The following is a 14,582-nucleotide window of genomic DNA, read 5'->3' as shown; positions in this document are numbered from 1 at the left end:
GAATCATATTCCACTCTCTATGTATATTCCACAACTTCCTTATCCATTCATCCATCAGCAGACACTTGGGTTGTTTCCAAATCTCTGCTACTGTAAACAAGGCAGCTGTGAACATGGGGTGCAGCTATCTTTTCAAGTGTTTTCATTTCCTTTGGATATATTCCCAGGAGTGGAATTGTTGGACCCTAGGGTAGTTCTATTTTTAGTTTTATGGATCCTCCATACTGTTTTCCATAGTGGCTGCACCAGTTTACAATTCTACCAAGAGTGTACTAGGGTTCTCTTTTCTTCACATTCATGTTGACATTTCTTATCTCATCTTTCTGATAATGGCCATTCCAATAGGTTGAGGTGATGGATCATTCTAGTTTGAACGTGAGCATCTTTGCATGTACCCACTGGCATGAAAGACAGAGTATTTATCCAAAAGTTACTAAATCATTGAAAATAGGTTTTTATACTTGTGAAACCTGTGAGATCATATGTTGGCAGGTTAAACTACACAACTGACCCTTGAACAATGTGAGGGTTCAGGTCACTAACCCCTGTAAAACTGAAAATCCAAGTATAACTTTCAACTCCCTAAACACTTACTAAAAAGCCTGTGACAAGAAGCCTTATGGATAACTTCAACAATCTATTAACACATATTTTGTAGGTTATAGCTATTCTATACAGCATTCTTATCATTAAGAAGGTAAGGAAAGTCTTAAGAAAATTACAAGGAAGAGAAAAAATACACTTCTAGTACTGTACTCTACTGAAAAATTTGTACATAATTTGGACCTGTGCAGTCCAAATCTGTTGTTCAAAGTCACCTGTTTTTTTTCCTTCTTTTAAAACACAGCAAAATGGAAAACTACTAGCAAATTTAGCTCTTTTATAGAAAACAAAAATGCTAGCTTTCCTTTACATGTTTAAGGAGTATTATGAGTAAATTTTTAAACCTGTGGTTACTATCTATTTTCTCTTCAATCTAGATCTCTGCAATGTGTCATCAGGAAAATAGGAGTATAAAACACTTTCTGAGACACAGCAGAACTTATATAATCAAATGTGAGTTGACATCCTAAGTCATCAGCGACCTGACACTGACTCTCCATGGGTGACAGATCTTCAGAGCAGCAGCTCATTTGGAATTAGCCATAATGCTATGTGCCAAAAGGAAAGCAATTACATGACTCTCTGATCAAACCTTGAATTCCTCATAATGTCATCTCTTTCAGTGTAACTATCTATCTACCAGTGACTTTTCTGCAGCCATGCATATTTTTAGCTTGAAGGGAGAATTAGTGATACCCATCTGTCAACTAACACTCAGGAAAAATCAAAAGCTCTGTGGAGAAGATTGGGTTTTGCAATGATGGCGACAAATTTTATCAGAACCATGGACAGCAGCAACCACCCTACTGCCCTGCTGTGAATTACAGACTTAATCTGTGCAGGGAATAGTGCCAGGCCATTTACATATAACTACTCAATGGATACAAGAGATATAAATGTGGAACATGGTTCCTGCCAATGAAACCAGAAATTGACAAAATAAGAGTGTTTGGAAGATAACGTAGGTTATCAGTGCACTTCTAACCTAATTCAGACTGATGTCAGTTTCTGATTTTAGCATTTTATTTTTAAATTTGCTGCTGGAATATCAGCAGGTGCCTGAATTTGAGTAATACACTCTAGGATGATGCTAGAATGTGTGTGAGGCTCATGCAAATGAAATACTGTTTTTGTTGGATTATGTTCTGAAAATTGTTTCAGTAAGCAATTGCCTTCATTGTTTAAGAAAATTTTCAATGTTCCAGAAGGAAATGCTATGGTTCTGTACCTGGAGGACTGCCTTCTAGCTTAAAGATAGAAAGACATATTATGCTTTATAATGAGTTTTCTTTAAAACAAAATCAAAACATCACATCAGCTGACATGTATATCCTAGAGAACCAGGCAAGAAAAGGAGACTGTAAATATGGCAAAACAAAACTGTCTGGCTTTTGAGAAGAATATAGGAAGATATGATTTATGGAACCATTCTGTGTTATATTTATTGGTATTTCAATTACATGTGATATTTGTCACTGCCTTTGACACTCTAAGTAGGAGTGTCAACAAATTTTTGAAATGACAAAATGCAAATTATATTAGTGATTGGTGTAGCAAAAAAAATTGGCTTGAAGAATTGTCAAAATAATCTTACAAAATGCTAAAAAAAAAAAAAAAGCAGCAGGATTTTTAATAATAAAAAATTCTGGGGGCGCCTGGGTGGCTCAGTGGGTTGAGCCGCTGCCTTCAGCTCAGGTCATGATCCCAGGTCCTGGGTTCAAGCCCCACATCGGGCTTTCTGCTCAGCGGGGAGCCTGCTTCCTCCTCTCTCTCTGCCTGCCTCTCTGCCTGCTTGTGATTTCTCTCTGTCAAATAAATAAATAAAATCTTAAAAAAAAAAAATTCTGCAATCCATTTCCCTTTAGGCTTTTATCTAAAAAACAAAATTTGTTCACACTATGGGCATTTAATAAAAAAGCAGGGCATTGCTTTGTTTGCCCTCAGTTGGCAATGTGTAAGTTAGACAACTCTGATTTTTTTTTATGATTCTATTCATTTCTGCAATTAACTATGAAAAGACTAGGTTGATTTTGGGGTTACAAATAAATTCTTTGTAACTTTGTAAGCCAAGTTACTCATCTGGAATTGAAGGATACAGTGCCTGATGCACTGTGTAAGGTTCAGCCACCTGTTAATTTTCTCCTGTTCTCTACATACATCCTTACTCTGCCAGGCCCCTTGCTGTCCCTTGACAACAAGTGACCTGTACTTCTCATGCCTCAAGTCCAAGGACAGACAGTCATTTACCATGTTTAAATTTCAGCTGTTTTCCTCTTAACAGCACTTAGGGAGGTTTCTTCCTCCTCTCACTTCTCTGTTAAAGGTTAAATCCAGGGGCACCTGGGTGGCTCAGTGGGTTAAACCTCTGCCGTCAGCTCGGGTTGTGGTCTCAGGGTCCTGGGATCGAGCCCCGCATCAGGCTCTCTGCTCTGCGGGGAGCCTGCTTCCCCCACTCCCTCTGCCTGCCTCTCTGCCTACTTGTGATCTCTCTCTCTCTCTCTCTCTCTGTCAAATAAATAAACACTTAAAAAAAAAAAAAGGTTAAATCCACCATGGGTATCCTCTAGCAGGGGACTTGTTGCTTTTCTGTATTCACAGGGTTCATATTCCCATGTCTATTTTCTTTTTTTTTTTTATAAACATATATTTTTATCCCCAGGGGTACAGGTCTGCGAATCGCCAGGTTTACACACTTCACAGCACTCACCATAGCACATACCCTCGCCAATATCCATAACCCCATCCCCCCTTTCCCAACCCGCTCCCCCCATCAACCCTCAGTTTGTTTTGTGAGATTAAGAGTCACTTATGGTTTGTCTCCCTCCCAATCCCATCTTGTTTCATTTACTCTTCTCCTACCCCCTTAAACCCCCCATGTTGCATCTCCTCTCCCTCATATCAGGGAGATCATATGATAGTTGTCTTTCTCCGATTGACTGATTTCGCTAAGCATGATACCCTCTAGTTCCATCCACGTCCTCACAAATGGCAAGATTTCATTTCTTTTAATGGCTGCATAGTATTCCATTGTGTATATATACCACATCTTCTTTATCCATTCGTCTGTTGATGGACATCTAGGTTCTTTCCATAGTTTGGCTATTGTAGACATTGCTGCTGTAAACATTCGGGTGCACGTGCCCCTTCGGATCACTACCTTTGTATCTTTAGGGTAAATACCCAGTAGTGCAATTGCTGGGTCAGAGGGTAGTTCTATTTTCAACATTTTGAGGAACCTCCATGCTGTTTTCCAGAGTGGTTGCACCAGCTTGCATTCCCACCAACACTGTAGGAGTGTTCCCCTTTCTCCGCATCCTCGCCAGCATCTGTCATTTCCTGACTTGTTAATTTTAGCCATTCTGACTGGTGTGAGGTGATATCTCACTGTGGTTTTGATTTGTATTTCCCTGATGCCGAGTGATATGGAGCACTTTTTCATGTGTCTGTTGGCCATCTGGATGTCTTCTTTGCAGAAATGTCTGTTCATGTCCTCTGCCCATTTCTTGATTGGATTATTTGTTCTTTGGGTGTTGAGTTTCCTAAGTTCTTTATAGATTTTGGACACTAGCCCTTTATCTGATATGTCATTTGCAAATATCTTCTCCATTTCTGTCAGTTGTCTTTTGGTTTTGTTAACTGTTTCCTTTGCTGTGCAAAAGCTTTTGATCTTGATAAAATCCCAATAGTTCATTTTTGCCCTTGCTTCCCTTGCCTTTGGTGATGTTCCTAGGAAGATGTTGCTGCGGCTGAGGTTGAAGAGGTTGCTGCCTGTGTTCTCCTCAAAGATTTTGATGGATTCCTTTCTCACATTGAGGTCCTTGATCCATTTTGAGTCTATTTTCGTGTGTGGTGTAAGGAAATGATCCAATTTCATTTTTCTGCATGTGGCTGTCCAATTTTCCCAACACCATTTATTGAAGAGGCTGTCTTTTTTCCATTGCACATTCTTTCCTGCTTTGTCGAAGATGAGTTGACCATAGAGTTGAGGGTCCATTTCTGGGCTCTCTATTCTGTTCCATTGATCTATGTGTCTGTTTTTGTGCCAGTACCATGCTGTCTTGATGATGACAGCTTTGTAATAGAGCTTGAAGTCCGGAATTGTGATGCCACCAACTTTGGCTTTCTTTTTCAATATTCCTTTGGCTCTTCGAGGTCTTTTCTGGTTCCATATAAATTTTAGGATTATTTGTTCCATTTCTTTGAAAAAAATGGATGGTACTTTGATAGGAATCGCATTAAATGTGTAGATTGCTTTAGGTAGCATAGACATTTTCACAATATTTACTCTTCCAATCCAGGAGCATGGAACATTTTTCCATTTCTTTGTGTCTTCCTCAATTTCTTTCATGAGTACTTTATAGTTTTCTGTGTATAGATTCTTAGTCTCTTTGGTTAGGTTTATTCCTAGGTATCTTATAGTTTTGGGTGCAATTGTAAATGGGATAGACTCCTTAATTTCTCTTTCTTCTGTCTTGTTGTTGGTGTAGAGAAATGCAACTGATTTCTGTGCATTGATTTAATATCCTGACACTTTACTGAATTCCTGTACAAGTTCTAGCAGTTTTGGAGTGGAGTCTTCTGGGTTTTCCACATATAGTATCATATCATCTGCAAAGAGTGATAGTTTGACTTCTTCTTTGCCGATTTGGATGCCTTTAATTTCCTTTTGTTGTCTGATTGCTGAGGCTAGGACTTCTAGTACTATGTTGAATAGCAGTGGTGATAACGGACATCCCTGCCGTGTTCCTGACCTTAGCGGAAAAGCTTTCAGTTTTTCTCCATTGAGAATGATATTTGCGGTGGGTTTGTCATAGATGGCTTTGATAATATTGAGGTATGTGCCCTCTATCCCTACACTTTGAAGAGTTTGGATCAGGAAGGGATGCTGTACTTTGTCAAGTGCTTTTTCAGCATCTATGGAGAGTATCATATGGTTCTTGTTCTTTCTTTTATTAATGTGTTGTATCACATTGATTGATTTGCGGATGTTGAACCAACCTTGCAGCCCTGGAATAAATCCTACTTGGTCGTGGTGAATAATCCTTTTAATGTACTGTTGAATCCTATTGGCTAGTATTTTGGCGAGAATTTTTGCATCTGTGTTCATCAAGGATATTGGTCTGTAGTTCTCTTTTCTGATGGGATCCTTGTCTTGTTTGGGGATCAAGGTGATGCTGGCCTCATAAAATGAGTTTGGAAGTTTTCCTTCCATTTCTATTTTTTGGAACAGTTTCAGGAGAATAGGAATTAGTTCTTCTTTAAATGTTTGGTTGAATTCCCCCGGGAAGCCGTCTGGCCCTGGGCTTTTGTTTGTTTGGAGATTTTTGATGACTGTTTCAATCTCCTTACTGGTTATGGGTCTGTTCAGGCTTTCTATTTCTTCCTGGTTCAGTTGTGGTAGTTTATATGTCTCTAGGAATGCATCCATTTCTTCCAGATTGTCAAATTTGTTGGCGTAGAGTTGCTCATAGTATGTTCTTATAATTGTCTGTATTTCTTTGGTGTTCGTTGTGATCTCTCCTCTTTCATTCATGATTTTATTTATTTGGGTCCTTTCTCTTTTCTTTTTGATAAGGCTGGCCAGGGGTTTATCAATCTTATTAATTCTTTCAAAGAACCAGCTCCTAGTTTCGTTGATTTGTTCTATTGTTTTTTTGGTTTCTATTTCATTGATTTCTGCTCTGATCTTTATGATTTCTCTTCTCCTGCTGGGTTTAGGGTTTCTTTCTTGTTCTTTCTCCAGCTCCTTTAGGTGTAGGGTTAGGTTGTGTACCTGAGACCTTTCTTGTTTCTTGACAAAGGCTTGTACCGCTATATATTTTCCTCTCAGGACTGCCTTTGTTGTGTCCCACAGATTCTGAACCATTGTGTTTTCATTATCATTTGTTTCCATAAATTTTTTCAATTCTTCTTTAATTTCCTGGTTGACCCATTCATTCTTTAGAAGGATGCTCTTTAGTCTCCATGTATTTGGGTTCCAAATTTCCTCTTGTTATTGAGTTCTAGCTTTAGAGCATTGTGGTCTGAAAATATGCAGGGAATGATCCCAATCTTTTGATACCGGTTGAGACCTGATTTAGGACCAAGAATGTGATCTATTCTGGAGAATGTTCCATGTGCACTAGAGAAGAATGTGTATTCTGTTGCTTTGGGATGAAATGTTCTGAATATATCTGTGATGTCGATCTGGTCCAGTGTGTCATTTAAGGCCTTTATTTCCTTGTTGATCTTTTGCTTGGATAATCTGTCCATTTCAGTGAGGGGAGTGTTAAAATCCCCTACTATTATTATATTATTGTCGATGTGTTTCTTTGATTTTGTTATTAATTGGTTTATATAATTGGCTGCTCCCACGTTAGGGGCATAGATATTTAAAATTGTTAGATCTTCTTGTTGGACAGTTCCTTTGAGTATGATATAGTGTCCTTCCTCATCTCTTATTATAGTCTTTGGCTTAAAATCTAATTGATCTGATATAAGGACTGCCACTCCTGCTTTCTTCTGATGTCCATTAGCATGGTAAATTCTTTTCCACCCCCTCATTTTAAACCTGGAGGTGTCTTCGGGTTTAAGATGAGTTTCTTGTAGGGAACATATAGATGGGTTTTGTTTTTTTATCCATTCTGATACCCTGTGTCTTTTGATTGGGGCATTTAGCTCATTAACATTCAGGGTAAGTATTGAGAGATATGAATTTAGTGCCATTGTATTGCCTGTAAGGTGACTGTTATTGTATATTGTCTCTGTTTCTTTCTGATCTACTACTTTTAGGGTCTCTCTTTGCTTAGAGGACCCCTTTCAATATTTCCTGTAGAGCTGGTTTGGTATTTGCAAATTCTTTCAGGTTTTGTTTGTCCTGGAAGCTTTTAATCTCTCCTTCTATTTTCAATGATAGCCTAGCTGGATATAGTATTCTTGGCTGCATGTTTTTCTCATTTAGTACTCTGAATATATCATGCCAGCTCTTTCTGGCCTGCCAGGTCTCTGTGGATAAGTCTGTTGCCAATCTAATATTTTTACCATTGTACATTACAGACTTCTTTTCCTGGGCTGCTTTCAGGATCTTTTCTTTGTCACTAAGACTTGTAAATTTTACTATTAGGTGACGGGGTGTGGACCTATTCTTATTGATTTTGAGGGGGGTTCTCTGAACCTCCTGGATTTTGATGCTTGTTCCCTTTGCCATATTGGGGAAATTCTCTCCAATAATTCTCTCCAACATACCTTCTGCTCCCCTCTCTGTTTCCTCTTCTTCTGGAATCCCAATTATTCTAATGTTGTTTCATCTTATGGTGTCACTTATCTCTCGAATTCTCCCCTAGTGGTCCAGTAGCTGTTTGTCCCTCTTTTGCTCAGCTTCTTTATTCTCTGTGATTTGGTCTTCTATATCTCTAATTCTTTCTTCTGCCTCATTTATCCTAGCAGTGAGAGCCTCCATTTTTGATTGCACCTCATTAATAGCTTTTTTTATTTCAACTTGGTTAGATTTTAGTTCTTTTATTTCTCCAGAAAGGGCTTTTATATCTCCCGAGAGGGTTGCTTTAATATCTTCCATGCCTTTTTCAAGCCCGGCTAGAACCTTGAGAATCGTCATTCTGAACTCTATATCTGACATATTACCAATGTCTGTATTGATTAGGTCCCTAGCCTTTGGTACTGCTTCTTGTTCTTTTTTTTGTTGTGAATTTTTCCGCCTTGTCATTTTGTCCAGATAAGAGTATATGAAGGAGCAAGTAAAATACTAAAAGGGTGGCAACAACCCCAGGAAAATATTCTTTAGCCAAATCAGAAGAGAACCCAAATCGTGAGGGGGGAGAAAGGGGATAAAAAGGGGTTCAGAAAGAAAAAAAAGAAACTATTAAAAAAAGAAAGCCGGTAAAGAAAAAATATAAAAAGAGGAAAAATATATATATATATTAGATAAACTATTTAAAAAACTTTAAAAAAGAAAACGGTAAAAGTTAAAAAAATTTAGAAGAAGAGAAAAAAATTGAAAAAGAAAAAAAAAATTAACTGCAAGGCTAAAGAATCATGGGGAGAAAGCCATGAGTTCCGTGCTTTGCTTTCTTCTCCTCTGGAATTCCGCCACTCTCCTTGGTAGGAGGAGTGAAACTGCACTCCTTGGTAGGTGAACTTGGTCCTGGCTGGGTTTCTCGTTGATCTTCTGGGGGAGGGGCCTGTTGTAGTGATTCTCAAGCGTCTTTGCCCCAGGCGGAGTTGCACCGCCCTTACCCGGGGGCCGGGCTGAGTAATCTGCTCCGGTTTGCTGGGTTTGCTTTCGTGAGCTTTTGTTCCCTGAGCGCTTTCCGTAGAGTTCTGGAAGACTGGCATGAAGATGGCGGCCTCCCGGTCTCCGGCCCGGAGGAGCCAAGAGCCCGGGGCCCCACTCCTCAGTGCGCCCTCAGAGAACAGCGCCCAATTACTCCCGTCACCCTGCCTCTGGCCGCGCTTCGAGCTGACGGAGCCTGCAACAGGTTCAAGGCAACCCCGAGCTGAGAGCTCACTCCTCGGCTCTGTCTCTGTAGCCGGCTTCCCCGTTCTAATACCGGTAAGCTCTGCGACACTCAGACACCCCCAATCCTTCTGCGACCCTGCGGGACCTGAGGCCGTGCTGACCCCGCCTGGGCTTCACCTCAGTTAAGCCTCTGGAGCGATGTCCCTCAGCGGAACAGACTTTTAAAAGTCCTGATTTTGTGCTCCGTTGCTCCGCCGCTCGCCGGGAGCCGGCCCCTCTCCCCGCGGTCTATCTTCCAGTCGCTTTGGATTCACTTATCCGCCAGTCCTACCTTTCAGATAGTGGTTGATTTTCTGTTTCTAGAATTGCTGTTCTTCTTCTCTTCAATCTCCCGTTGGATTTGTAGGTGTTTGCAATCTTTAGATAAGCTATTTAGCTGATCTCCCGCTACCCAAAGTAGTCTTAGCTTGCCACTTCTCCGCCATCTTGACTCCTCCTCCCCTATGTCTATTTTCTAATGGCATAAAATAACTATGACTTTGAGTATTATTTGTCTTGAGATAATTACTGGGTCTCAAGTGGCATTCTTTAGTGATTCTTGACTAGCCTAGTATTTCTTGATTCTTGATCCTAGTAATTCTTGATTCTTGATCCTAGTAATTCTTGATTCTTGACTAGCCTAGTTACTATTTTAAAATGGCACTTGGAGATCTGGTCTTAAATTAGTTGTACTGGAAACTACTGTGAAAATCAGTATATCAGTATTTGTGCTAAAATACCCATTGTGAGTATTTTAGTCACCCCTAACAGTGTCCTCAAAATGATAGTTTCCTTGAGCAAACTGTTGGTAATGGAAAAAGAAAAAGGAAAAGACCGTGTGACATGTATACTGGGAAATACAAGTTTATGTTTTCTAAGGAATAAGGTGGTCAGTCTTCCCAACTGAGCCTAACAGACACTGAAAAAAATAGAGTTGATAAGTTTGGGGCCACTCCATATAAACATTCATTGTTGCTATTAGAGTAAAAAAGTGAGTCATCTTATAGGAGGTCATTGAGTGGACAATTCTTAGATCTTGCCAAATACATATTAATGGAATTATTCTGATTATATACTATACAAATCAAAAAAAAAAGGGACAATCACCAAAAAACAACAACAGACATATAAAGGACATCGGGGTGTATCTGCTTGACCAGTAAAAAAGACCTGTCAATCTGAAAAGAGGGAGGCAGGCCATACTTTAGAAAAGATAGTTTCATTCTTTCATTCTTTTGCTTGTTGTTATCAAGTACTTTGTCAAAATAAAAGCTTCTGCACAGTGAAGGAAACAACAAACTAAAGGCAAATTGCAGAATAGGATAAGATATTTACAAGTGACATATTTGATAAAGGGTTAGTATCCAAAATATATGAAGAACTTAAACTCAAAACCCCAAATTGAATAATCGAATTAAAAAATGGGCAAGAGGGGTGCCTGGGTTGCTCAGTGGGTTAAAGCCTCTGCCTTTGGCTCGGGTCATGGTTCCAGGGTCCTAGGATGGAGCCCAGCAGCGGGCTTTCTGCTCAGCAGGGAGCCTTCTTCCTCCTCTTTCTCTGCCTGCTGCTCTGCCTACTTGTGATCTCTGTCAAATAAATAAATAAAATCTTTAAAAAAAAAAAGAAATGTGAAAACATATTACTATCATAATAATGCTATCTGACCCAAAAATGTCCAGATGTTAGAATTCTCAGAAATGGATTAAGGTAACTATGATTAACATGTTAAATAATTAAGAGAAATAAGCAACATGAGGGAATAATTAATGCTTTTCAATAAAGAGACAGAAATTTTCAAAAGCACTAAATGGAAATGCTATGATAAAAAAAATCACATTAGACATTAAGATTGATTTTTTGGGCTTTCAAGAAAACTGTAAATAGCTGATAAAGATCAATGAGTACATACATTTCAGACAAAATGTGGAAGAATTTATCTCCAGGAGACCTGCTAATTAAAGTCTGTTAAAAGAATTTCTTTAGACTGAAGAGAAAAAATGCCATATAGAAAACTAATTCTGAATAGGGAGCAATGCCTGGAAGAATAAATACATGGTAAATACAATAATCTCAAAACAACATAACTAAAAAACCTTTTCATAAATTAGTAGTTGGCCTCATTAATACCCTTCCTCCAGTCTTTAATTAGGCAAAGGAAGTCAGTAAATATATAGCAGATTGGAAGAACTGTACCATTTTTTACTTAATTGATATTACGTAACATCACACCGAATATTGGTAAAATACACATTCCTCTACAATGTACTGGAAGTAAATACTCAGTGGTAAAAGCCACATGCTGAGCCACAAAACAGGTCACATTTTGTTAGAAGAGAATTCATACAGAATTTATTCTGTACTACAATAGTATCCAATTTTAAGCCACTAAGTAGTATAAATCTAGAAAATCTCCACAAGCTTGAAGATTATACAACCTATTTCTAATGGATCATGGGTCTGAAAATAAAAAAACCTCAAAAAAAATTGAGGAAAACACAACTTATTAAAAGTTGCCTCATAAGCTAATCAGTGCTTAGATTTATAGCATTAAATGCTATAAAGAAAAAGGAAAAAGGAGTCCAATCTAGGATATAAACTTCCACATTAGTGGAGGGACACCTAGCCGGCTCAGTGGGTAGATCATGTGACTCGTGATTTGAGTTCAAACCCCATATTGGGTGTTGAAATCACTTAATGGCTCAGTGGGTTAAAGTCTCTGCCTTCAGTTCAGGTCATGATCCCAAGGTCCTGGGCTCAAGCCCCACATCGGGCTCTCTGCTCAGCAGGGAGCCTGCTTCCTCCTCTCTCTGACTGCCTCTCTGCCTACTTGTAATCTCTGTTGTCAAATAAATAAAATCTTAAAAAAAAATTATTTAATGAGAAAAAAAAAACCTAAAGAAGCTAGTTGAACAAAATTATCACAGAGTAACTCAAAGTTGTCAACATAAAAAAAAAATTCTACATATTTAATTTATTCCATTAAAATTAAAGAAGAAATATTATATGCTAATTGCAAAAGATGTGGTGAATGCACTTGAGAAAATGTAATGTACATTCATGATAAAAATGCTCAGTAAGTTAATAATAATGGTAAATTTTCTCAACCTCATAAATTAAATCTCAAAAACAAAATTGAAACCAAAAGCTATAGCTGATACCCTAATTAATGCTGAAATACAGACTACCTTACCCATGATCAGGAACAAGACAAAGCGTTTCAGTCTTACCAGGAAAATTAAACAGTGTATCCAAGACCGTATACCTAGTTCAGTAGGTCAATAGTCCTAAAGTCAAATTATACCTCAAAATAATATTTTAATAGCTAAGAAAATAAGAAGAATGGTATTTTGAAAGTAAGATGTTACAAAGACTGAACAACAACCATCACAATAAACCACATAAGGAATAACCATTTAAGGCTCTCATTCTCATGTTTTCCATATATACAGAGAAATACACACACACACACACACACACACACACACACACACACACGTGTACACCTCCAACTCTTGTCAATATCAATATTATCCAAGCTTTTCCAAAATCAAATGTAGCAGCTGATCTCCATTTTCAGTGTGATGTCTCTACTATCAGGAAACTATGGTACATATGTGGGGTTTCTAATTCATCAGTGATGCTTTCTCAGAACTTTCAGAGTCACTGAAGAGAGGTGATTTCACAGTCTTGGCTTCAAAGAGGACCACAAAAATAATTCTTGACCCATTTATTAAAGCATGTTGTACTCTTAAGAGTCGGATAAGAAATTAAATGATATATTTCAAGCTATAATACCTGGATAAAATAAGGAAACAGTTTAACTCACAACGAAAGTAAGTTTGGAGATATTATATACATTTATAGATTCTGGCTTTATATAAGACAATCAGATGGTTATTGGTAGTACATAAACATGAAAACTTTCTTATGTAGAGAAGTAGTACTGTCATCCTTCAGTCACATAAAGCAAATATTTTCCTAACTCTGTTATATCTCTAACTCATAATAATTATTTGTTTCCATGTCTCCTTTTATATTCTTTTGTCCACTTCCAAGGGAAAAAACTCATAGGGGACTGTTATCCTACTTGGCCTCAGAGCTGAACACAGCTCCTAACTCAATATAGAAGTTTTGAATTTAATTAAATTGGATTTTAAGGACAAAGCAGACATCCCAAATTCTAGAGAGAGCAGAACAAGACTCTTAGAATCAAATGTAAAAACATGGACCAACTAGAAAAGTCAACATACAAGGAGGATTTGGACATGATAGTGTTTAAAAAAAAAAAAAAACAACTCTGAAAAACATTGTAGTAGCCAATTACAGAAAACAAAAAATAAAACAAAAATGATTTGTTCAGCACAATGGAATATTTTGGAAGTTAAAACATAAGTTAACCTCTCATGGGACAACTATTTATATACACATAAATCCATTATGCATTCTGAAGAAAAATTTGGGAAAAAAATTGACTTGAGTATCTATATAGATGTGTCCATCTGCTGTTGGAAGCATGATCATTTTGAGATTGCATGGAGTAAACCCTCAGCAGTTACTCAACAATCTTCAGGTGAACTATTACATTTTGGATTATAGGGAATAGGGACAAATAACCTCCTCTTAGAATGGAGCAATGGTATAGTAACCTGTAAATGGATTTAAGTAGCAATGGCACAGCACTGAAGACTTACATAAAAGTTTCAAGTATGGATCAATACTTTTTGAAACTAACAGGTAATACATTGTCTCTAAAATTCTACCAAGTCTTACTTTTGATATTCTTAACCAGAAATATCAGTATTCAAAGCATAGACTGTACGTTTCCAAAATTTGACATTAGTTAGGCTGAAGACATTTTTTCACTGGCAGGTTTGAGCTTTTTAGATAACCATGAAATTAAATTTCATGAATACAAAGCAGAGTGAAATTATTTCCTTTTTGGAGAGTTAATGAATTTTATCAATTTCCTTTGAAGTTTTTTTTTTTAATTTTTTTTTTATTTTTTATAAACATATATTTTTATCCCCAGGGGTACAGGTCTGCGAATCGCCAGGTTTACACACTTCACAGCACTCACCATAGCACATACCCTCCCCAATATACATAATCCTTTGAAGTTTTTATTAATAATACCAACTATCCACATACCCACTTTTTACCAAGATCATTCTATAATGGAAGAACTCTGAGGTCAGACTGTGTTTTTATTTTTGTCTGATAGATACAGACATATTATAGTAATAGGTAATCTCCAAAAAAGCCAATATAGAACATAAGAAGGGCTATTCATTTAGTACTCCTTAACCAGAAGTGAAATTCTCATGCATAGAAATAAATGCAATTTAAGTTTAGCCTCTGCATATACTAGTGCCATTTTAACAAAATTAAACACAAATTTTGGTAAGAAAAGCGAAAGTTACATTTATTTGATCACTTAATGAATTAAAACTTTTACACACCTACCATTTGTTCTTTAAGTCATGGT

Source organism: Lutra lutra, chromosome 6 (genome assembly GCF_902655055.1).
Source record: "Lutra lutra chromosome 6, mLutLut1.2, whole genome shotgun sequence".
Lineage (NCBI taxonomy): Eukaryota > Metazoa > Chordata > Mammalia > Carnivora > Mustelidae > Lutra > Lutra lutra.
The sequence above is the reverse complement of the archived record's forward strand: the minus strand, read 5'-3'. Positions refer to the sequence as shown.